General features: G+C 39.7%; 1 long non-coding RNA gene across 1 annotated transcript in view; it reads left to right on the top strand.

Moving 5' to 3' along the window:
- Positions 1-11,192: 11,192 nt before the first annotated feature.
- The window catches only part of LOC104970580 (uncharacterized), a 29,820-nt gene continuing 18,112 nt past the window's right edge, over positions 11,193-22,900 (top strand). The window contains exons 1-3 of the long non-coding RNA XR_817062.4: positions 11,193-21,234; positions 21,697-21,749; positions 22,631-22,737. This is a non-coding gene — a long non-coding RNA (uncharacterized lncRNA). The remainder of the gene's footprint in view (positions 21,235-21,696; positions 21,750-22,630; positions 22,738-22,900) is intronic.

The raw sequence follows: 22,900 nt of genomic DNA, 5'->3' as shown, positions 1-22,900 counted from the left end.
TAGGATATCTTTAAGTAATCAGTCTATCCGCGTTTACTGTGTGCTTGGGGCTAAGGATTCAATCCGGTTTGACTGGATTTTTAAGGAGACGCCCCCCGCCCCCCCGCAGCCCGCCTCCCCACAGGAGGAATAGACTCACCTTGAAATTGAATTTGCAATTCTGTAATTGATTGGTTCAGCTTGTAATGGTAGGTTATCTGTCTCTTGTATCTCTTTAACTACTTTCCCTTTTTCCTATAAAAGAAACAATTTATTGAATAGTTCGTTGGGGGTAGGGATGATCCCAGATCTTTCACTATATGGGAAAGTTGGGGAGAAACCCAAAAATACTGGTTAAGAAAGGAAGACTGGATATACAGAGTGAGGTAACTCAGAGAAACACCAATATAGTATATTAACGCATATATATGGAATTTAGAAAGACGAAGACAGCACAAGGGACACAGATGTAAAGAACAGACTTTTGATCTATGTGGGAGAAGGCAAGGGTGGGATAATTTGAGAGAATGGCATTGAAACATGTATATTACCATATGTAAAACAGATGAGCAGTGCAAGTTCCATGCTTCAAACAAGGCACTCAAAGCCAGTGCTCTGGGACAACCCAGAGGGATGGGGTGGAAAGGGAGGTAAGGAGGAGTTCAGGATGGAGGGACACATGTACACCCGTGGCTGATTCATGTCGATGTATGGCAAAAACAACCACAATACTGTAAAGTAATTAGCCTCCAATTAAAATCAATAACTTTTAAAAAAAAAATAGGAAGAATGGAAAAAATGCTTTCTCTCTTTTAATGAAACATCATCCTTTCCCACTGCAGGAGTTACTTTTTTATGGGTAACTGGGTTTTTGTTGTTTGCTGTTTTTATTTTATTTGTTTATTTATTGGCCACACTGGGAGGCATATGGTATCTTAGTTCCCTGACCAGGGGTTCAACCCATGTACCCTGTATTGGAAACTCGGGAGTCTTAACTGCTGGATCACCAGGGAAACCAGGGAAGCCCTGACAGTTTCTTTTCTTCTTACACATTTTTCCGTAGAGCTGACTACATTTTGACTGAAGCAACAATTTGAATGTAAGAAACAGTTGCTGCTGCTGCTAAGTCACTTCAGTCGTGTCCGACTCTGTGCGATCCCATAGCCGGCAGCCCACCAGGCTCCCCTGTCAAATGGCTTAAGAATAAGAACCAATCCAATGTGAAATAAAAACCCATGGTTTTCTTACATTTGGAAATTAGAGAACTGGCAACTTCCCCCTACCTCTCTGTCATGATATTTACTGCCCTTAACGAAGAATGCTAGAGCACTCTGAGCCCCTTAACTTCTAACTTCCAACAGGCTTTTTGGCCTACTATCTTTCCAAGGAGAAATAATCTTGCATACTTATCCTTGAAAATAGTTCCTAATGGAACACTGAAAAATTAAAAACAATGATGATTAATAGGGATGACCAGACCTGGGATATTTTTCTATTCAGTTCAGTTCAGTCGCTCAGTTGTGAGCGATACGTGGGGTTGAAAAGTGCCATACATGACACTTTTCAACCCCATGAACCTCAGTACACCAGGCCTCCCTGTCCATCACCAACTGCCAGACTCCACCCAAACCCATGTCCATCTAGTCGGTGATGCCATCCAACCATCTCATCCTCTGTCTTCCCCTTCTCCTCCTGCCCTCAATCTTTCCAGCATCAGGGTCTTTTCAAATGAGTCAGCTCTCCGCATCAGGTGGCCAAAGTATTGGCGTTTCAGCTTCAACATCAGTCCCTCCAATGAACACCGAGGACTGATTTCCTTTAGGATGGACTGGTTGGATCTCCTTGCAGTCCAAGGGACTCTCAAGAGTTTTCTCCAACACCACAGTTCAAAAGCATCAATTCTTCGGCGCTCAGCCTTCTTCACAGTCCAACTCTCACATCCATACATGACTACTGGAAAAGCCATAGCCTTAACTAGATGGACCTTTGTTGGCAAAGTAATGTCTCTGCTTTTTAATATGCTGTCTAGGTTGGTCATAACTTTCCTTCCAAGGAGCAAGTGTCTTTTAATTTCATGGCTACAACCACCATCTGCAGTGATTTTGGAGCCCAGAAAAATAAAGTCAGCCACTGTTTCCACTGTTTTCCCATCTATTTGCCATGAAGTGATGAGACAAGATGCCATGATCTTAGTTTTCTGAATGTTGAGCTTTAAGCCAACTTTTTCACTCTCTTCTTTCACTTTCATCAAGAGGCTCTTTAGTTCTTCTTCACTTTCTGCCATAAGGGTGGTGTCATCTGCATATCTGAGGTTATTGATATTTCTCCCGGCAATCTTGACTCCAGCTTGTGCTTCCTCCAGCCCAGCGTTTCTTATGATGTATTCTGCATATAAGTTAAATAAGCAGGGTGACAATATACAGCCTTGATGTAGTCCTTTTCCTATTTGGAACCAGTCTGTTGTTTGTTCACAGGTTTAAAGTGTACATTTGAAAATAATATTTTTAAAAAGAAAATAATATTTAAGAATATTTCTTGACTATGCTGTCAAAGTTACCTTTTTTCCTCCAAGTTCTATCACTTTCCCTTTAGGGATTCCATTCCCAGTCAGCCAATATTTTTCTTTATCTTTGTTCCATCTAATTTGGGCTTTCTTCTTTCTCTACCCTCCTCAGCCCCCTAAACCCCATGCTCCTTTTGCTTCGTTTTTCTTTCTGGCTTGGTCTCAACTGCTTACTTGAGTGACTCCATCCTTCATTATACCACCTATGAAATTGTCTTTGTACTCTCTCAAAAGTTAAAAAAAAATGAAGGCATTTTAAACAACAAATAACCAAATTCTCCTAGAATACCCCATTCCTCTTTTAATTATGTTGAATTTACAGAGTATAATACAGCTCAACAATCCTAAATCTTCATTTTCATAATACAAAAAGCTCTCAAGACGGAAGTTTGTTTTTTTTTTTTTTTCCTTTTCATAAGTTTGTAGCAAATTCATTTGGTTAAAAAAAAAATACAAACTGATGTGAGGCTGTTTATGGTTTTGGTTTATTCCACTTAGTGTGAATAAATATGGAGCTGCAAACCCTGTTGGGTATTGTCTAATTTATAGCATATGAGCCACAGTATCATTCAATGATATGAAAAAGGCTGATTTTCTCAACACAGCTGGCCCCAAAAGTTTTATATTATTTGGGATGGTGGACCTGCATTTACTCTAAAAATGGAAATAGTAAAGCAGGGATTCTATCAATTAGTAAACACTGAATAAAAACCTACCAAAAAAAGATATCTGGCTGGAAGTGAGATGGGAGGTGACAACCAAAGACTGTGTGTGTGTGTGTGTGTGTGTGGAGTAGAAACAAAAATTGAAAAAGACCCATACTGAGAAATGAAATGGGACTACATTGAACTGTGAAGAAAGAGTCCCTTGCTTAGGCAAATTTTCAAGAGAATTGTTAGAAGTGATAACTTTGTTGGCCCTTCATTATGATGCTACACAGACACCAGAGACCCCCTCTTTCACCTGAATCTAGCTTGGGCATCATGTCACCATGGTCACCCCTATACCTGGGCCCTAGAGGGGCAAAAGCTAAGGGCCCAAATTCTATTCCACAGTCTAGGAGTTCCATGAAAATTGGAGTCAGAACTCTGACATGTAACTTTGCCTGAGTTATGTAGCCACAGAAAGGCAGGAAGGAGTCATTCCCAGATTCTGAAGTAAAGGAAGTGATCAGACTCAGGTTTGAAACAGTCAAGTCAGAAAAACAGGCAGCAATGTGTGAATGTTTTAACTTCAAGCTACTTCATATTTCATAATAGTACCTATGACCATAATAATTTACTTGCCCACAAAGAAAGGAAATAAATCATGAAAAGGAAAACACAAGAACCCCCTGGAAATAAAGAATGATTAGTTTTAAAGCAAATACTGATATGTTTATCGTAATGAAGGAAGTGTGTCAGATGCCTGCAAAGTAAAAATACAGGGAAAATTAGAATATTCCCAGTGGGATTAATGTTAAATGTCTCTTCCATCTTTTTCAAACTTCCATTTTCTTAAAATCACTTATGGCACAAATCCTACTGCATATTTATATTTTAGTTTTATTCACTCAGAGCTTTGTGGAGAAATGACCAAATATAAGCTCTTTGAATACTTCATGCATACTGTGTGAAGTTGCTTCGATTGTGTCCCACTCTTTGTGATCCTATGGACTGTAGCCCACCAGACTCCTTTGTCCATGAGGATTTCCCAGGTGAGAATACTGGAGTGGGTTGCCATTTCCTACTCCAGGGGATCTTCCCGACCCAGAGATCGAATCTGCATCTCTTACGTCTCCTGCACTGGCAGGCAGGTTCTTTACCGCTAGCACCACTTGGGGACTGCATTAAAAAAAAAATGTTTTTATTGGTGTATATGACTGCATTTTTAAACTTCTGGTTTCTTTGTTTCTACAACTATAAATGGAACCTTTTGGTTACCCTGAAGCAAATGGATGCCTACCCACATATTCTCATCCTGGTGGCATTTCAGTTACCCTTGGCCATCATCATCAGGATACATCATTTCTACATCTCTCCTGGTGTGCCCCACACTTGAGGACTAAATTGAAATTGGAACCATGGAAGCCTCAGAAATATTGGGGTCGAATGAGCAGGTTTAGATTATGCTTTGTGAAGGTTGAAGGGGATTAGTGTTGAATCATGACTTGGGTGTTGGCTTAAACACAAATCAAGGAAATTAGAGTAGAGATGGAATCATCATCATTAGGAATCACCCTGGGAAATTGTTCAAATTTTCCATTGCTCTCTTTGGAGCTCATAAGCTAAGCATTCTCTGGGATGTAAGATTTTAGTCTAAAGCCATCTTTGTGCAGATCTTCCCTGGTGGTCCAGTGGGTTTGATCCCTGCTCAGGGAACTAAGATCTCACGTGCTACAGGGTGTGGCCAAAAAATTAAGGGAAAAAAAAGTCATTTTTGTGCGCTTCTTGCTGAGTTTTCATAGACATCTTTTACTCTTGAACATTTAAATGAAGATACCCAGGACTTGATGAAAAAATTTTAAGAAGTGCCTGCTTAGAACCTCCCCTCCCAAATTAGACTGCAACAGTGTCAGTTTCTCATCTCAAAAATAGTTTAATAATACATGATGATTAGCACTGTTGTATCCTCTCCCGTGTGTTTATTTTGTGTAACATAGGTTGTCTCAAAAGTGTAACTGGAAACACTTCCAAATGCTCTCCTGATAGGTACTATATAAGAAAGTTCTCTTTCATTAGAAAGTGTGGATCCCGTCTGTCTTTTGTGGCCTGAAGTACTCACACTCACGATGGAAAAAAATGAACCCCAATTCATACATCTTAAGTATAGTGATGGCTCAAAGTTAATTGAAGGAAAGGCCGAAATTAAAAAAGGATTAAGTAGAAAGGGTACCTGGAGCAATTTATATTCATACTTCCAAGCAGAAAAATTCAGCTAAGCTATTTCTCTCTGGAATTTCCAAAAGGTGGTCTTAAATGTCAGCAATGCTAAGGGATTGAGGCTAGTGGAAAAAAAAAGATCCTCTTAGGAATTGTATTTCAGTGTAACTCTCACCTCTAGATTTCACCTTTTAAATTTTGCCTGTAAAGTTAGTGAGTAGTACTGCTTGCATGATTCATCAGTAGTCTGTCAAAATTCAAAATGTCAGTTCATTCAGGGCCAAACAGGTATTGGTAGAAATATCAGAACAATATGAAGATCAGATTTTTGTCATTCCCTGAATCACTTTTTTAAACTTTTCCTTAACCTATCTGTTTCACATTTTCCTGTCTTTCCTTTCGAGCTCTCTGGTCTTCAGTAAACAAGAATAGGTGTTGGTTTGATTCAGCCAGACCAAGGTTAAGATAATCACTCTGGAACCTACTGAGTATATGGATTTGGGAATGCCATTAACCTCAGATCCTTCCTTTATAAAATAGGGTTATACCTATATCATTGAGTTGTTGTGAGGATTAATGAGGAAATTTATATAATATGTAATGTCTAGCATATGGTAAGCACTAATCATAATTATTATATTAGCATTATCCAGATGTCAGCTTAAAGCCTTCTGATCCCTAGGAGATTTAGGTAAACTTTGTTTGACTATAATTTCATGATCCTTCAAAATCCAAAATCCTTTTCTAAATCCTTACTGCTTCTGTTCTTCTCTGTATCTGGTTCTGCATCTAGTCAAATGCTCAGTTCTACCCCTAACCAAAAATATCAGCCCTCACCAAATTCCAGGAAAAACATATCCAATAGCACTATATAGTTTTGAATTTATGAAAGTTTTCTGACTGCTTGAGACATCATGAGGAAAGGGTGCTACACTGTAAAAAGGAAAGCTTCCACGTCTTGCTTACCTCATCAGAACCTGCATCTATCCTCTCTTCTCTGTCCCATCCCTTTCTCCTCTCTCCATCTGCTCATTCAGTGGGTTCCATCCCTACAGCCCTAAATCCTTACTCTTCAAAGTGTGGTCCACGGGCACCAGCAGTATTGGAGTCACCTGAGCATGCCGGAAATGCAGGTCCTGACCTCACCCCCACCCCCCCCACCCCCACAAAGCAACTGAGTCAGAATTTGTAGTTTAATGAAATCCATAGTGATTAGTGTACAAATTAAAGTTTGGGAAGCACCTGGTCTACATCTACTCAGGTCTCTCAGAGCTCAACCTCTATCGCAAGTAGCTGTGTAAAAGCAGCTACTAACAGGATTATTTTTAAGAGCACCTTTTCTTGCTTACTCTTCAATGCATTATGTGGTGACCAAGAGAATGGAGTTTCATTCATGTGCACTTCATGGCGGGCTCTAATTGTCACTAATTTCTGATCTTATTGGCAATGATTAGTCAGTGTTGTGTACGTTAAGGGTCATCAGTGCATTTCTGAGTCAGTAGTTGTTCGTCAGCTTTTTGGTTGTTGTTTTTCACCCTCCTCTGAGAGTGATCATTCTCAGTGCGATTCCAGGAGTTGGACATGTTAATTAACTGATGAATACAAATGATGATGCTTCTTCAATTGCACATTAAAAACCAACTTTTAAGACAGAAGTACACTAAGAATGACCCCTGGCTTCTTGTGAATTCACTCTGAGATATTTATTGCAACTTCACATTACACAAATAAGCTGCTGCTGCTAAGTCACTTCAGTTGTGTCTGACTCTGTGCAACCCCATAGACGGCAGCCCACAGGCTCCTCCGTCCCTGGGATTCTCCAGGCAAGAACACTGGAGTGGGTTGCCATTTCCTTCTCCACATAAATAAGCTACTGCTGCTGCTGCTAAGTCGCTTCAGTCGTGTCCGACTCTGCAACCCCATAGACGGCAGCCCACCAGGCTCCGCTGTCCCTTGGATTCTCCAGGCAAGAACACTGGAGTGGGTTGCCATTTCCTTCTCCAATGCATGAAAGTGAAAAGTGAAAGTGAAGTCGCTCAGTCATGTCTGACTCTTCGAGACCCCATGGACTGCAGCCTACCAGGCTCCTCTGTCCATGGGATTTTCCAGGCAAGAGGACTGGAGTGGGGTGCCATTGCCTTCTCCGAAATAAGCTACTAGGGATCAAGAAGTAAAAGGCAAAAGTTCAATTATCCAACTCATCTGAAAGACCTTCATGAAACAAAGTAGAAAAGAGTGGCTAATCCCCACTGATAAAGACCATCAAATACAAAGAGTCATAGACCTGGGAATGATATCTGTAAGTAATGGAAGAAGATGAAGCTGCATTGTTGTAGTTTCAAACTCAGGCCACTTTGACATTTGCTCTCCAAACTCTTTTTAAATTCCTTCTTTAGCCAACCGAGTTATTAGATCTGGGAAACTCATATATACTGCTCTTAATTGAAGAAATGACAAACAAAAAGTGGTGCACCAGTTAACAGTGTTGAGAACATAAGCTGGCTGTGGAGTCGAAAGTAAGCTAAAGACAGCATTTGGGAAAGTTTATCCAGGGGACATGTAGAGATGTATAGAGTGAATGGACACAGGATTTTTCAGTATGATGAAGAGAAAACGAAAGTGAAAGGCAAAATTTCCTTTAAAAACTATATAAAGCTCAATTATATATGAATAGTTAACAGGTCAGGAGAAAAAAATAGAAGATAAATAAAAATTATTGATTATTAGAGTTGACAAAACTAAAGGTCAGGCTAGTAATGCTTGTAGGAACCAATTTTTCATAGTTGGCGTAAAATTGATGTGACTGACGCCACCATTCTATGTTTTGACGTCATCACCCTACTGTGAACTAAGCTGTGATCTCTGATAACCCTTCACTATTTCCTGACAAGATATCACCAATTTTGATAAAACAAGACAGATAAAGCAGATTCCTAAACACATTCAGAGAAGTACATTTTTTTATAATATATTCTAGTCAATATCTTTTGCAATTTTTCTCAACATGTTTTGAGTCATTTTACCAATTCACTGGCACTTTCACTTCAGTCTCTGGACACTTGTTTGTGTCCATACATTTTAATACTTTGCGTGTGTCCAGGAGGGAGAGCACATATTTTGTGTGTGTTGTGTGTTCTTTGCGTCTTTTAGTCTTTTTAAATGTATTTTTTTCATTGACTAAATTAGCGTGTGCTGCTGTTTCTCATGCCTTTCCTGGAGTCCATTTCTTTCTTAGAAACAGGTTTTCTTTTAGGAGGAAACCCAGATCTACTTTTCATTCCTTGCTCAAGTTTCTGAATGTAGGGTCAAATAATATAAGAAAAAATAAATACATTAATACATTAAAGTTGTCCTTTGGAGTTGGCAAAACTAAAATAGAAATTATTTTAAAGGGTGTGGTTTTAATTTTTGATAGACTTGAGCAAAATTCCCTTCTGTTATTCCATGCATTTTAATTCTATTCTCATATTCTTTAAAATTCATGGTGTTTTCCCAATAGTTTTTGGTGTTTACTCCCTTTCCCTAAATCCAGTGAGAAAAACAGACCCAGAAAGAGAGAGGTTAAAGCAATCAAAAGGCATTTCTTAAGCATGTATACACGAGTTACCTTTTCCCATTTTAAAAATCTTTCCCTCGTTTTATTTCTTTTTCTGCTGTTGTCATAGTCTCTCACATGATCCACATTCTGCTGTTTTTAAGAAATAAGCAAGCAGTGAATCAAACTGGCTTCCCAGGTGGTGCTAGTGGTAAAGAACTCACCTGCCAATGCAGGAGACATAAGAGACACAAGTTTGATCCCTGGGTCAGGAGGATCCCCTGGAAGAGCGCACAGCAACCCACTCCAGTATTCTGGCCTGGATCTAGGCCAAAATGACCACACCCTCGTGGTTATCTGGGTCATTGAGACCTTTTTTGTACAGTTCTTCTGTGTAGACTTGCCATCTATTCTTAATCTCTTCTGCTTCTGTTAGGTCCTTAGCATTTCTGACCTTTATTGTGCCCTTCCTTGCATGAAATGGTCCCTTGATATCTCCAATTTTCTTGAAGAGATCTCTAATCTTTCTCATCCTATTGTTTTCCTCTATTTCTTTGCATTGTTCACTTAAGAAGGCTTTCTTATCTCTCCTTGCTATTCTCTGGAACTTTACATTCAGTTGAGTTTATCTTTCCCTTTCTCCCTTGCCTTTCACTTCTCTTCTTTTCTCAGCTATTTGTAGGGCCTCCTCTGACAACCATTTTGCCTTCTTGCATTTCTTTTTCTTTGAGATGGTTTTGGTCACCATCTGTTGTACAGTGTTATGAACCTCTGTCCATAGTTCTTCAGACACTCTGTCTTACAGATATAATGCCTTGTATTTATTCATTATCTCCACAATATAATCATAAGGGATTTTATTTAGGTCATACCTGAGTGGCCTAGTGGTTTTCCCTACTTTCCTCAATTTAAGTCTGAATTTTGCAATATGGAGCTCATGATCTGAACCACAGCTCCAGGTCTGGTTTTTGCTGACTGTTTAGAGCTTCTCCATCTTCAAAGAATGTAATCAGTCTGATTTTAGCATTGACCATCTGGTGATGTCCATGTGTAGAGTTGTCTCTTGGGTTGTTGGAAGAGGGTATTTGCTATGACCAGTGCATTCTCTTGGCAGAACTCTGTTAGCATTTGCCCTACTTCATTTTGTACTCCAAGACCAGATTTGCCCATTACTCCAGGTATCTCTTGATTTCTTACTTTTGTATTCCAATCCCCTATGATGAAAAGGACATCTTTTTTTGGTGTTAGTACTAGAAGATCTTGACATCTTCGTAGAACCGTTTGACTTCAGCTTCTTCGGTATTAGTGGTTGAAGCATAGACTTGGATTACTGTGATGTTGATGTTGTTGGAAACAAACCGAGATCATTCTGTCGTTTCTGAAGTTGCAACTAAGTGCTGCATTTTGGACCCTTTTGTTGACTCTGAGGGCTACTCCATTTCTTTTAAGGGATTCTTGCCCACAGTAGTAGATATAATGCTCATCTGAATTAAATTTACCCATTCCTGTCCATTTTAGTTCACTGATTCCTAAGATGTCAGTGTTCACTCTTGCCACCTCCTGCTTGACCGCATCCAATTTACCTTGATTCATGGACCTAATATTCCAGGTTCCTATGCAATATTGTTCTTTAGAGCATCAGACTTCACTTTCACCACCAAACACATCCACAACTGAGTGCCATTTCTGCTTTGGCCCAGCTGCTTCATTCTTTCTGGAGCTATTAGTAATTACCCTCCACTCTACCCCAGAAGCATATTGGGCACCTGGAGGGGGTGGGGGAGGCTCACCTTCTGGTGTCATATCTTTTCATACTGTCCATGAGGTTCTTGCAGCAAGAATACTGGAATGTTTTGCCATTCCCTCCTTCAGTGGACCATGTTTTGTCAGAACTCTTCACTATGACCCGCCCATCTTGCATGGTCCTGCATGGCATGGCTCATAGCTTCATTGAGTTACACAAGCCCCTTCACCACAAAAAAGTTTTGATTCATGAAGGGGGTGGTAATCATTAATGGTACTTTAAATGGAAAGAGATCAGAAATAGAGATATTTGTCTAGATTAAGTTAGAGATGACTATGCGTGTGTGCGTGTGTGCCTGTGTGTTTAGTCGCTTCAGTCATGTCTGACTCTTTGCGGCTCTGTGGACTATAGCCCACCTGGCTCCTCTGTTCATGGGATTCTCCAGGCAAGAATATTGGAGTGGGTTGCCATGCCCTCCTCCAGGGGATCTTCCTGACCCAGGGATCGAACCTGTGTCTCTTATGTCTCCTACCTTGGCAGGTGGGTTCTTTACCACTAGCACCACCTGGGAAGCCCAGTATTGACTATACTTTGAATAATTTGACAACAATTCCATAAGAAAAAAAAAAGTCTGGAAAAGCATTACATAGAAAGAAAAATGCAAAGCTTGTTTGGAAGCAACCTAGATATGTGATATTAAAGAGTGAATATTTGAAAGATTCTACCATTCAAGTCTGTTTGGAAAAAGAATACTCAAAAGATAACTAACAAAAGTAAGATAGTGGTTGGCAGGGGCTGGGAGGAAGGGACAAATGGGGAGTTACTGTTTACTGGGTTTAGAGTGTCCGTTTTACAAGAGTTCTGGAGTTTGATAGTGTTGATGGTAGCACATGATTATGAATGAATTTAATTCCACTGAACCACACACTTATAAATGGTTAAAATGGTAAACTTTATGTTATGCGTATTTTACCACTATGAAAAATTGAAAGAAACAAAAGACAACTTCTTTTCTTTTCTTCAAATGTCTCTTTAAACATTTTTAGTCTGGGGTGAAGAGTTGACTCATTGGAAAAGACCCTGATGCTGGGAGGGATTAGGGGCAGGAGGAGAAGGGGACGACAGAGGATGAGATGGCTGGATGGCATCACCAACTCGATGGACATGAGTTTGAGTGAACTCCGGGAGTTGGTGATGGACAGGGAGGCCTGGCGTGCTGCAATTCATGGGGTCGCAAAGAGTTGGACACGACTGAGCGACTGAACTGAACTGAACTGAATCTTCCTCCACTCTTCATTGAAAACTCTTATAGAGTTCATGGATTTCTGTTCACTTTCATGTAATAAATAGAGAGTCTGGTCAATTTGGGGCTCTCAGCTGGTGAAGAATCCACCTGCAATGTGGGAGACCTGGGTTCCATCCCTGGGTTAGGAAGATCCCCTGGAGGAGGGCATGATAACACACTCCAGTATTCTTGCCTGGAGAATCCCCATGGACAGAGGAGCCTGGCAGGCTGTGGTCCATGGGGTCCCAAAGAGTCAGACACAACTGAGTGACTAAGCACAGTGCAGCACAGCACATGGTCAATTTAGGTGGCAAATATAGTTTTGATTCAGATTAGAAGGCCCAGCTACACTGTATTAATCAAACTCCAAACTTCATTTAGCATTAATTCTTTGTAGGTCGGACCTCCCATGGCCAGCGGAGCCTGGCAGGCTACAGTCCATAGAGTTGTAAAGAGTCGGACATGACTCAAGCAACTTAGCACACACACACACACACACACACACACACACACACACAGGTTGGATGTACAAAGCTACTGTTTTATAAAGAGGTGCTGCTTCTAGTCTACATCTGTTTTTATGTTGCTGATTAGGATGAGAGTTTCAGGAGATGGAACTGGTTCTACTTTATTCTTTGTAAATAGGTAATTGGAAGAAAGTGTCTCTGTCACTCTCACTCTGGCATGCCAATATCTTTTCTATTTGGTATCTCATTTAAGTTTGAGGGAAGGAGAATTCCAGTATAAGACCCTGTTACAATGTGCTGTCAAGTTTGGCTAGTAGGTTGGGAAAGAGAGAAAATACTGTGGACATCACTCTGATGACTGATCAAGGACTATCAAAGACTTAAAAGTTGTGACACACGAGTATTAATACCTAGTAAGTGAGAAATACAGGTAGCTCCAAATCAGATTTCATTACACATCATTTTATTAATATTATTGTTAATTATAATTTTGAGCACCTATCAATTGCTAGCATTTTCTAGGTGTTTTACCCATGCTTTTAAAATTTATTAAACGAATACAATCACACAAAGTGGAAGGTGACAGCACTGCTTCTTAGCTGAAATAACTGAGTTGCATGAAGTTTGAGTTACTTACCTAAGGCCTTGCAGTTAAGTAGTAAAGCTGAAATTTTTTTCTTATATCATCTGAAATTGATAGAACATCAAGATCACTTCATTATCCCCAACTAATTTTTTTTTTTAGAAGGAGGCCTAAAGCTACATTATACTGAAGGAACAAAAGTTGACAAACACTACTAATTGCCTTTGGTTCTATTCCTGCTAGTAGATTTCAGCTCAGGACTGACACCCCCGCTCCCCTACACACCACCAATCATTCACCCTTTTTCTTCCTCTGGCATTTCTAGTCGCCTTTTTCTCCAATTTGAGATTTAGTTTTTCAGACTAAGTAGTATTTATAAAAAACACACACCAAGCTCAGTTTGTGCAAAGCATGATCCGAATACCAATACAAGTCAAAAATGTATAAGATTACTGTGTTAACCAGGGATGAATGATGTCATCTTAGGTGAAATATAATATATAGGGTCACAGTGACTCCTAGTTCATATATCTTTTGTACTTTATATGTCACTTTTGGGAGGCCACACCACGGGCAGCTGTGGGATCTTAGTTCCCTGACCAGGGATGGAACCCGAGCTTTTGGCAGTGAAAATGCCAAGTCCTAACCACTGAACCACCAGGGAATTACCTATATGTCATTTTAATGTATCATGATCTCACGTAAGAAACCGATTTCTATTCAACTAACTAGCTAATCAAATTAACTAACATTCTCTACTGTCTGGGGCTTCCCAGGTGGTGCTAGTGGTAAAGAATCTGCCTGCCAATGCAGGAGACATAAAAGACATGGGTTTGATCCCTGGGTCGGGAAGATCCCCTGGAGGAGGGCATGGCAGCCCACTCCAGTATTCTTGCCTGGAGAATCCCATGGACAGAGAAGCCTGGCTGGCTACAGTCCATAGGGTCGCAAAATGATCTGACGCTATTTGGTGACTGAGCACACAGGCACACATTCCACTGTCTTGATAAAGCAGGCCAACTGATGCCCAGGGCATGCTCAAGACTCAGAGCTACTAAGTTACTCTATTATAGCCCCACTCATTGTAGAGATGGGTGTTTACCAATAATTATTTGTTGGTTATGATACCTGTTTATGGTGCTTGCCCACATTTTGGTAATTGTCAAATTAACTATGGGAGAAGCAATGGTAAAAAACTGAAAATAATTAAACAATATTCTAGCTGCAATTCAACTCCAGGATAACTCCTAAGTGTCTAAGCTCTCTTTCTCCTTAAAATAAAACCAAAAATATAACCCAGATAATCACATATTTTTGAAAGGTGTTATTAGATTTCTAATAAGGAGTCTTATTCAAAGGAAATGTCTTGGATCTATACCCCAAGATTGGTAAATAGGTGCTCCTTTATGAGAAGATCCCATTTTATTTGGAAGAACAAGGGCTGAGAATGTGAGTGTGACCTTAAAAATACATGCACATGTGCACACACATACATACACACAAAATGATAAAGTTGGAACCCTAGACCAGGGTACTTCTTTGTCCCACAAAGGGTCCAAATCACCAAAGGCGTCACCTCAATAGAGGACTAAGAACCATCAGACGTCAGAAAACCCAAGTCCAACTGTGACTCCATTCGACAGCACCATAGTATTAGAACCAGACTCCAGCTCTTTGTGTGGGTTGGTTCTGGGAAAAGAACTGACCATGTAAATTCTCCTTTTCTTGATTAATGCAAGCTAAAGCCCCAAAAAGGGAAAAATTGGACACAATGCTAGTAAAAAGATGTGAGGTTTTAAGCAATCACTTTGAAAAATAAGAGATATAAACTTGTTTATGTCCCAATGCACTGAAAAAGGTCGTAAACTTTAAACCTCATTTTAGGAGATATTTTTAGATTGAGTATTAAATGATTTAGTTATCTTTTCAAGACAAGAAATCCATTTATTTAATATTTGTTTTTTTGCAAATGTAAAAAATTAAGATTCCAGACTTCTTAGTGGTCCAGTGGTTAGGAATCCACCTGCCAATGTGGGAGACACAGATTTGGTCAGGGAAGATCCCACTTGCAATGGAGCAACTGAGCCCATGCTCTAGATCCCGTGCTGCAACTACCGAGCCCATGAGCTGCAACTACTGAAGTCTGCAAACCCTAGAGCCCACGCTCTGCCACAAAGAAAGCCACCACAATGAGAAACCTGAATGCCACAATGAAGAGTAACGTCAGTTCAGTTCAGTCGCTCAGTCGTGTCCGACTCTTTGCAACCCCATGAACCACAGCACGCCAGGCCTCCCTGTCCATCACCAACTCGCCGAGTCCACCCAAAGCCATGTCCATCGCGTCGGTGATGCCATTCAACCATCTCATCCTCTGTCATCCCCTTCTTCTGCTGCCCTCAATCTTTCCCAGCATCAGGGTCTTTTAAATGAGTCAGCTCTTCACATCAGGTAGCCAAAGTATTGGAGTTTCAGCTTCAACATCAGTTCTCCCAATGAACACCCAGGACTGATCTCTTTTAGGATGGACTGGTTGGATCTCTTTGCAGTCCAAAGGACCCTCAAGAGTCTTCTCCAACACCACAGTTCAAAAGCATCAATTCTTTGGTGCTCAGCTTTCTTCAGTCCAACTCTCACATCCATACATGACCACTGGAAAAACCATAGCCTTGACTAGACGGACCTTTGTTGGCCAAGTCATGTCTCTGCTTTTTAATATGCTATCTAGGTTGGTCATAACTTTCCTTCCAAGGAGTAAGCGTCTTTTAATTTCATGGCTGCAATCACCATCTGCAGTGATTTTGGAGCCCAGAAAAATAAAGTCAGCCACTGTTTCCACTGTTTCCCCATCTATCTGCCATGAAGTTATGGGACCAGATGCCATGATCTTAGTTTTCTGAATGTTGAGCTTTAAGCCAACTTTTTGACTCTCCTCTTTTACTTTCATCAAGAGGTTCTTTAGTTCTTCACTTTCTGCCATAAGGGTGGTGTCATCTGCATATCTGAGGTTATTGGTATTTCTCCCAACAATCTTGATTCCAGCTTGTGCTTCTTCCAGCCCAGCGTTTCTCATGATGTGCTCTGCATAGCAGTTAAATAAGCAGGGTGACAATATACAACCTTGACATACTCCTTTTCCTATTTGGAACCAGTTTGTTGTTCCATGTCCAGTTCTAACTGTTGCTTCCTGACCTGCATTCAGATTTCTCAAGAGACAAGTCAGGTGGTCTGGTATGCCCATGTCTTTCAGAATTTTCCACAGTTTATTGTGATCCATACAGTCAAAGGCTTTGGCATAGTCAATAAAGCAGGAATAGATGTTTTTCTGGAACTCTCTTGCTTTTTCCATGATCCAGCGGATGTTGGCAATTTGATCTCTGGTTCCTCTGCCTTTTCTACAACCAGCTGAAAATCTGGAAGTTCACAGTTCACATATTGCTGAAGCCTGGCTTGGAGAATTTTGAGCGTTACTTTACTAGCGTGTGAGATGAGTGCAATTGTGTGGTAGTTTGAGCATTCTTTGGCATTGCCTTTCTTTGGGATTGGAATGAAAACTGACCTTTTCCAGTCCTGTGGCCACTGCTGAGTTTTCCAAATTTGCTGGCATATTGAGTGCAGGACTTTCATAGTGTCATCTTTCAGGATTTGAAATAGCTCAACTGGAATTCCATCACCTCCACTAGCTTTGTTCATAGTGATGCTTCCTAAGGCCCACTTGACTTCATATTCCAGGATGTCTGGCTCTAGGTGAATGATCATACCATCGTGATTACACGTGCCATGGCAGCTGCGATGGTGCAGAAGCACAGCGGCTGCGACGGGCATGAGCATGGCCCAAAGGAGCTACCCTGCATCGGAGGTAAGGAGCAGTCATGAAGAGAGACCCCGTGTCCAAGGTAAGAGAAACCCAGGTAAGATGGTAGGCACTGAGAGAGGGGATCAGGGGGCAGACAGACTGAAACTACAGTCACAGACAAGTAGCCAATCTGATCACATGGATCACAGCCTTGTCTAACTCAACGAAACTAAGCCATGCTGTATGGGGCCACCCAAGACAGACGGTCAAGGTGGAGAGGTCTGACAGAATGTGGTCCACTGGAGAAGGGAATGGCAAACCACTTCAGTATTCTTGCCTTGAGAACCCCATGAACAGAGTAACCTCAGCTCACTCTAATTTCACTTAAGAGGTACATATCCTAGAAAAATTCTTTATAGTTGTAATATTAACTTTATTGTTCTGATATTGCAGTTGGACCAATATTTACACTCAGTTCCATCCAGGTTACTTGTTTTCTGCATCACAAAAATGATGAGGATATGTAGTTAAAAAGCTAAGCTAAGGAACATTCCATTGTACATATGTACCACATCTTTATCCATTCCTCTATTGATGGACAAAGGGGTTGCTTCCATGTGTTGACTATTGAAAACAGTGCTGCAATGAATACTGGGGTCCATGAATCCTTTCAGACCATGTTTTTCTCCAGATATATACCCATGAGTGAGATTGCAGAATCATATGGTAGCTCTATTTTTATTTTTTTAAAGAAGCCCCCATACTGTTCTCCTTAGTGGCTGTACCAATTTACATTCCCACAAACAGTGTAGAAGGGTTTCCTTTAAAAAGAAAGAAATAATGCCATTTTCAGCAACATGGATGGACCTAGAGATTGTCATACTGAGTGAAGTAAGTCAGAGAGTGACAAATATCATTATGATACCCCTTATATACTTATATGCAGAATCTAAAAAGCAATGACACACATGAACTTAGTTATAAAACATTAACAGACTCACAGACTTTGAGAACATGAACTTATGGTTACCACAGGAGGAAGGTTAGGGGGAAGGGATAGTTAGGGAGTGTGGGATTGACATGTCGCTAATTGCTATTGCTAAGTCACTTCAGTCGTGTCCGACTCTGTGTGACCCCATAGACGGCAGCCCACCAAGCTTCCCCGTCCCTGGGATTCTCCAGGCAAGAACACTGGAGTGGGTTGCCATTTCCTTCTCCAATGCATGAAACTGAAAAGTGAAAGGGAAGTCGCTCAGTCGTGTCCGACCCTCAGCGACCCCATGGACTGCAGCCTTCCAGGCTCCTCCATCCATGGGATTTTCCAGGCAAGAGTACTGGAGTGGGGTGCCATTGCCTTCTCTGGGGATTGACATGTACACACTGCTGTATGTAAAATGGTTAACCAACTAAGGCTAAGAGCTTTCATAGGCTCTTCCATGGCCTAAAGTTCATGGATTATTTCTCAGCTAAAAACATATTTTTCAGTTTCCATTGAGTTTGTGTACATTATTCTAACTTTGTGGAGACACTACTGAGCATGGGTGAGGTGAGGATAGATATTGGAGCTCAGTTTAACTAGGTCCCTAGAAGGGGTTTTGTCCAAATGACCATAAATATTGTAAACTATTTCCTGTACTCTAGAGAAGCAGGTCTACATCTTACAGTCTACCTCTGAGCAAAGTACCAACTGTAAAACTATTTTTCTTCATAGTCACATTTTTTATTATGAAATATAGCATATTTGCAAAAGGGAGGTATATCAATTTAACCAGTAGCAAATTACCTGACACCGTATTTAGAGTAAATAAATAAATAAATAAACCAGTCAATCTTAAAGTAAATCAGCCCTGGATACTCGTTGGAAGGACTGATGCTGAAGCTCCAGTACTTTGGCCACCTGATGTGAAGAACCGACTCACTGGAAAAGACCCCGATGCTGGGAAAGATTGAAAGAAAGAGAAAAAGAAGGTGACTTCTTCTTGGTTAGATAGCATCACCAGCTCAGTGGACATCAATCTGAGCAAACTCCAGGAGATAGTGAAGAACAGGGAACCCTGGCATGCTGCCATCCATGAAGTCGAGAAGAGCTGGACATGACTTAGAGACTGAACAACAACAACACATATTTAGAATTGAATAGTAGCAACTCAGAGCCCCATGTATGCTCCTCACTGATCTCCTCTTCCTTTCTTCAGCCTAAATACCATGGTCCAAAAATTTATATTATCCTCTTTCTTTTACTTTATATTTTTACCACACAAATAATCTAGTATTTAGCTTTATCACATTTAGTGCTATATGAATAAAATCCTACAGCATGTCTTTTTCTGTGACTTTTTTTTGAACTGCATGAATGCCAATGCATGTAGCTGCTATTCTTTCGTTTTTTTCTCTGGCATAATATTCCACTGCATATTTATACAATGAATGAATATTTGTTCTTCTGTGGAGTACCACTTGGACTGCTTCATATTTTGACTTTAAGAATAGTGCTCAGAACATTCTGTAAGCACTGCTTAAGGCCTATGTGCAAGTGTAATGTGCTAAGGAGTGGAACTGTGGGTTGAGTATGCACTTGTTTACTTTTATTGGATTTGTACTTTTACCAGCAGTGCCTTAATGTATGCATTAAAACCCAGACATGGTTACTGGTTGACCTGCAAGCTGGACCCGGTTCAATGAAAGACTCCTCACCGACTCCTAGTGTCCTTGGACTTACGCCCACTGTTCCCACATTAGGAGCTGTTTCAAGGAGACAACCTTGAGATAGTAATGTGTCGTTGAGATCATTTGGATGGTATATGTGACTAAACCCTGTTAAAGCTTCGGTGTAGACTTTTCAGATTCTGGTGGTTGAATGCAGAGATCTGCTCATCTTGCAGCCGCCTACCAGTATGGATTGGTCAGTTCCTTCAGTCTCTCTTTGCCCTTTGTGAACAGGGTCCCATTTGCGAACTAAAACGAAATATATTTTCTACTGCTCCATCTCTTCATGAGTGCTTGAAATTTCTGAGGCAACCTGGGAAAAACACATCAAAAGTGTTCAGCTGTGGGAAGAAGTAAGAAAGCACTGATTGATATATCTTTTTCTTTTTTTTTTGCACTATTGGCCAAGATGAACTCAACTTTAGTGTTAGTTTCTCTGTATTTTTACATTTTACATGTATAAGTGCAAGTGGGATCATGCATGTAACCCTGGCCAGCCCCTTCCAGAAAGGGACAGGTAGAGGATGCAGCCCCAGGAGAAGTTACTTCTGAAAGTAACTGTGAACAAACTCATTAGAAGCAGCATGGAAGTGGTTGCTGAAGCAGGAGACAAAATAAGAGTTAACACACAAGAAGTTTTATAATTTTTGTAAGTTGTTGTTCTTGTAGATGTCCTTTATCAAGTTGATAGTTCCTGTTCTAGTTTTGTCAGCTTTATTGAAGTAAAATATGCACAAAGTAAAATTCACCAATTTTAAATGTGCAGTTTGATGATTTTTAAAATTTATTTTTATTGAGGTAACATTGGTGTATAACATTATATATTTCATGTGTACCACATTATATTTCTACTTCTATATAAACTGTGGTGTGCTCACCACCAAAAATTTAGTTTCCCCTCTTCACTAGAGCTGACCCACTTTACGCATTTTACACTCTCCCTCTTCCCCTCTGGTAATTACTCCTGTGTTCTCTATAGCTATACATTTGCTTTGTTCATTTTTTGTTGTTGTTGTTGTTTTATGTTTCACATATGAGTGAAATCACACTATTTGTCTTTCTCCATCGGACATTTCATATAGCATAATACCCTCACGGTCCATTCACATTGTTGCAAATGACAATATTTCATCTTTTTTATTGCTGAGAAGTATTCCATTGTGTATATACAGCATATCTTCTTTATGCATTCGTCTGTTGACGGGCACTTAAGTTGTTTCCATATCTTGGTTCTTGTAAACAATGCTGCAATGAACATAGGCATGCATCTATCTCCAACTATCCCACTTGTGAGTATTTATCCAAAGAACATGAAAACACTGATCTGACTTTTGACTAATGCATATATTAGTGTAACATCTACCATTATTGTGATATAAAACACTTCCATCACTCCAATATGTTCCTTCATGTTCCTTTTGCAGTCAATCCCTCCTCACCCCAACCCCACCCCTACCCCTGTCACCTAGGCCTTAGCAATTGCTGATCTGCCTTCCATAGTTAATTATGGTTGGTGGTTTAGTCACTAAGTCATGTCTGACTCTTGTGATCCCATGGACTGTAGCCCAACAGGCTCCTCTGTCCATGAAATTTTCCAGGCAAGAATACTGGATTGGGTTGCTGTTTCCTTCTCCAAGGGATCTTCCTGACCCAGGGATTGAACCTGTGTCTCTTGCGCTTCAGGCAGATTCTTTACCGACTGAGCTACCAGGGAAGAGGTTAGTGATTTCCTTTTATTTCTAGTTCTCGGAAAATCCTTATTAGGAAAGGATGCTGAATTTTATCAAATGTGTTTTGTTGATCTATTTGTATGACCATTTTTCTCTCCTATAGTCTCTTAATGTAGTAAATTTTATTAGCATTTTTAGTAATATTAAAATAACTCTTGGGATAATACCAATTTGGTAATGACGATTTTTTTTAACAAGACTATATTTAGATTGTTGTTAGTTTGTTGATGAGTAGTGCGTCCATGTTCATTCGTGAATTGTTCCTATAACTTTTCATAGAGTTCTCTTTGGAAGGAAGTTATTATGCAAGTCCACAGTTAAGGAGTGGAGACTTACGCTCTCCCTCCTTAAAGGAGGAAGACTTACATAAATTATTTGGAATTCTGCACAAAAGATTTTTTCTTCTCCCTTAACTTTTCTTTTTTTTTTTTTTTCTGCCACACCCTGCAGCTTGCAGGATCTTAGTTACTGCAACAAGGGATTGAAACTGGGCCCACAGCATTGTAAGTGCCAAGTCCTAACTACTGGACCACCAAGGAACTCACTAATTATTTATTTATTAATATCACTGTGGACTCATGTATACTTATTTTATATTTTGAGTTATAATTCAATACTATGTTATTTATTTTGTTACTCAAATGCTGGCTTCTGTGTTCCTTTGGCATACCCAAACCATTGAACTATTTTGTTTTGTTTCATTGTTTTTTCAAACACTTTCTTTCTGGCATTAAATGGTTTATTGTGTACATTTTCAACCCCAGTCGTAGAATCAGCTATTTCTCCAATGAGCCCAGTTCTATAACTTTTTAATACACTATTTAAAAGTTGCTATTAAGGTTGTTATGCTATCACCAAATAAACTGGAGGAAATATTCCTTCTTTTCCTCTACTGGAAAATTTGATTATTGGAATTCTTTGTTATTTCACATTTTCTGCAACTTCCCTACAAAGCCATTTGGTTCTAGTGTGTTTTCTGATAGGATAACTTAAACTATTGATTTTGTATTTCATGGGTTTCTGTTTGTCTAATTGAACCAGTTTAGATAGGTTACATTTTTCTAAAAACTTTTTTTTCCCATTTCACCTAATATTTTAAATTTGTTAACAAAATTATTCAGAACATGGTTTTACCTTTTTAATCACTCTACAGTGTAATTGTATCTGTAATTGTGTCATCTCTTTCACTCCTAATATTGCCTCCTCTATTTTGTTTTATTTATTAATATGATCAGAGATCTGTGCAAGTAATTAGTCTTTTCAAATAATTGTTTTGTGGGGATTTGTTGGCCTCTCTTTTCCTATTTTATTTATTTATAATCTTTATTATGTATTCCTCACTGTTTTGGGGAGGTTTATTATGTCATTCTTTTTTTATTCTTAGGTTGGATGCCTGGTTAATTATTTTTAAATGATTCATCTTTTTGAATAAACATACTGAAGGCTATAAAGTTCCTCTAAGTACCACTTCAGCTATATTCTGCAAATTAGGTATGTGTAATTTTGTCATATAGATTGAAATATTTTATAATTTTATTATGATTTTTTCTGACTTAAAGATTATATTAAAAAATACTTTTAAATCTCCAGATTCTTTCATTCTTTACTCATCCAACCATTATTTGTCACAAAATACCAGGAACTGCTCTAGTCA

Source organism: Bos taurus, chromosome X, assembly GCF_002263795.3.
Source record: "Bos taurus isolate L1 Dominette 01449 registration number 42190680 breed Hereford chromosome X, ARS-UCD2.0, whole genome shotgun sequence".
NCBI lineage: Eukaryota > Metazoa > Chordata > Mammalia > Artiodactyla > Bovidae > Bos > Bos taurus.
Note: the sequence above shows the minus strand (reverse complement) of the source record. Positions and strands in the feature narration are given on the sequence as shown.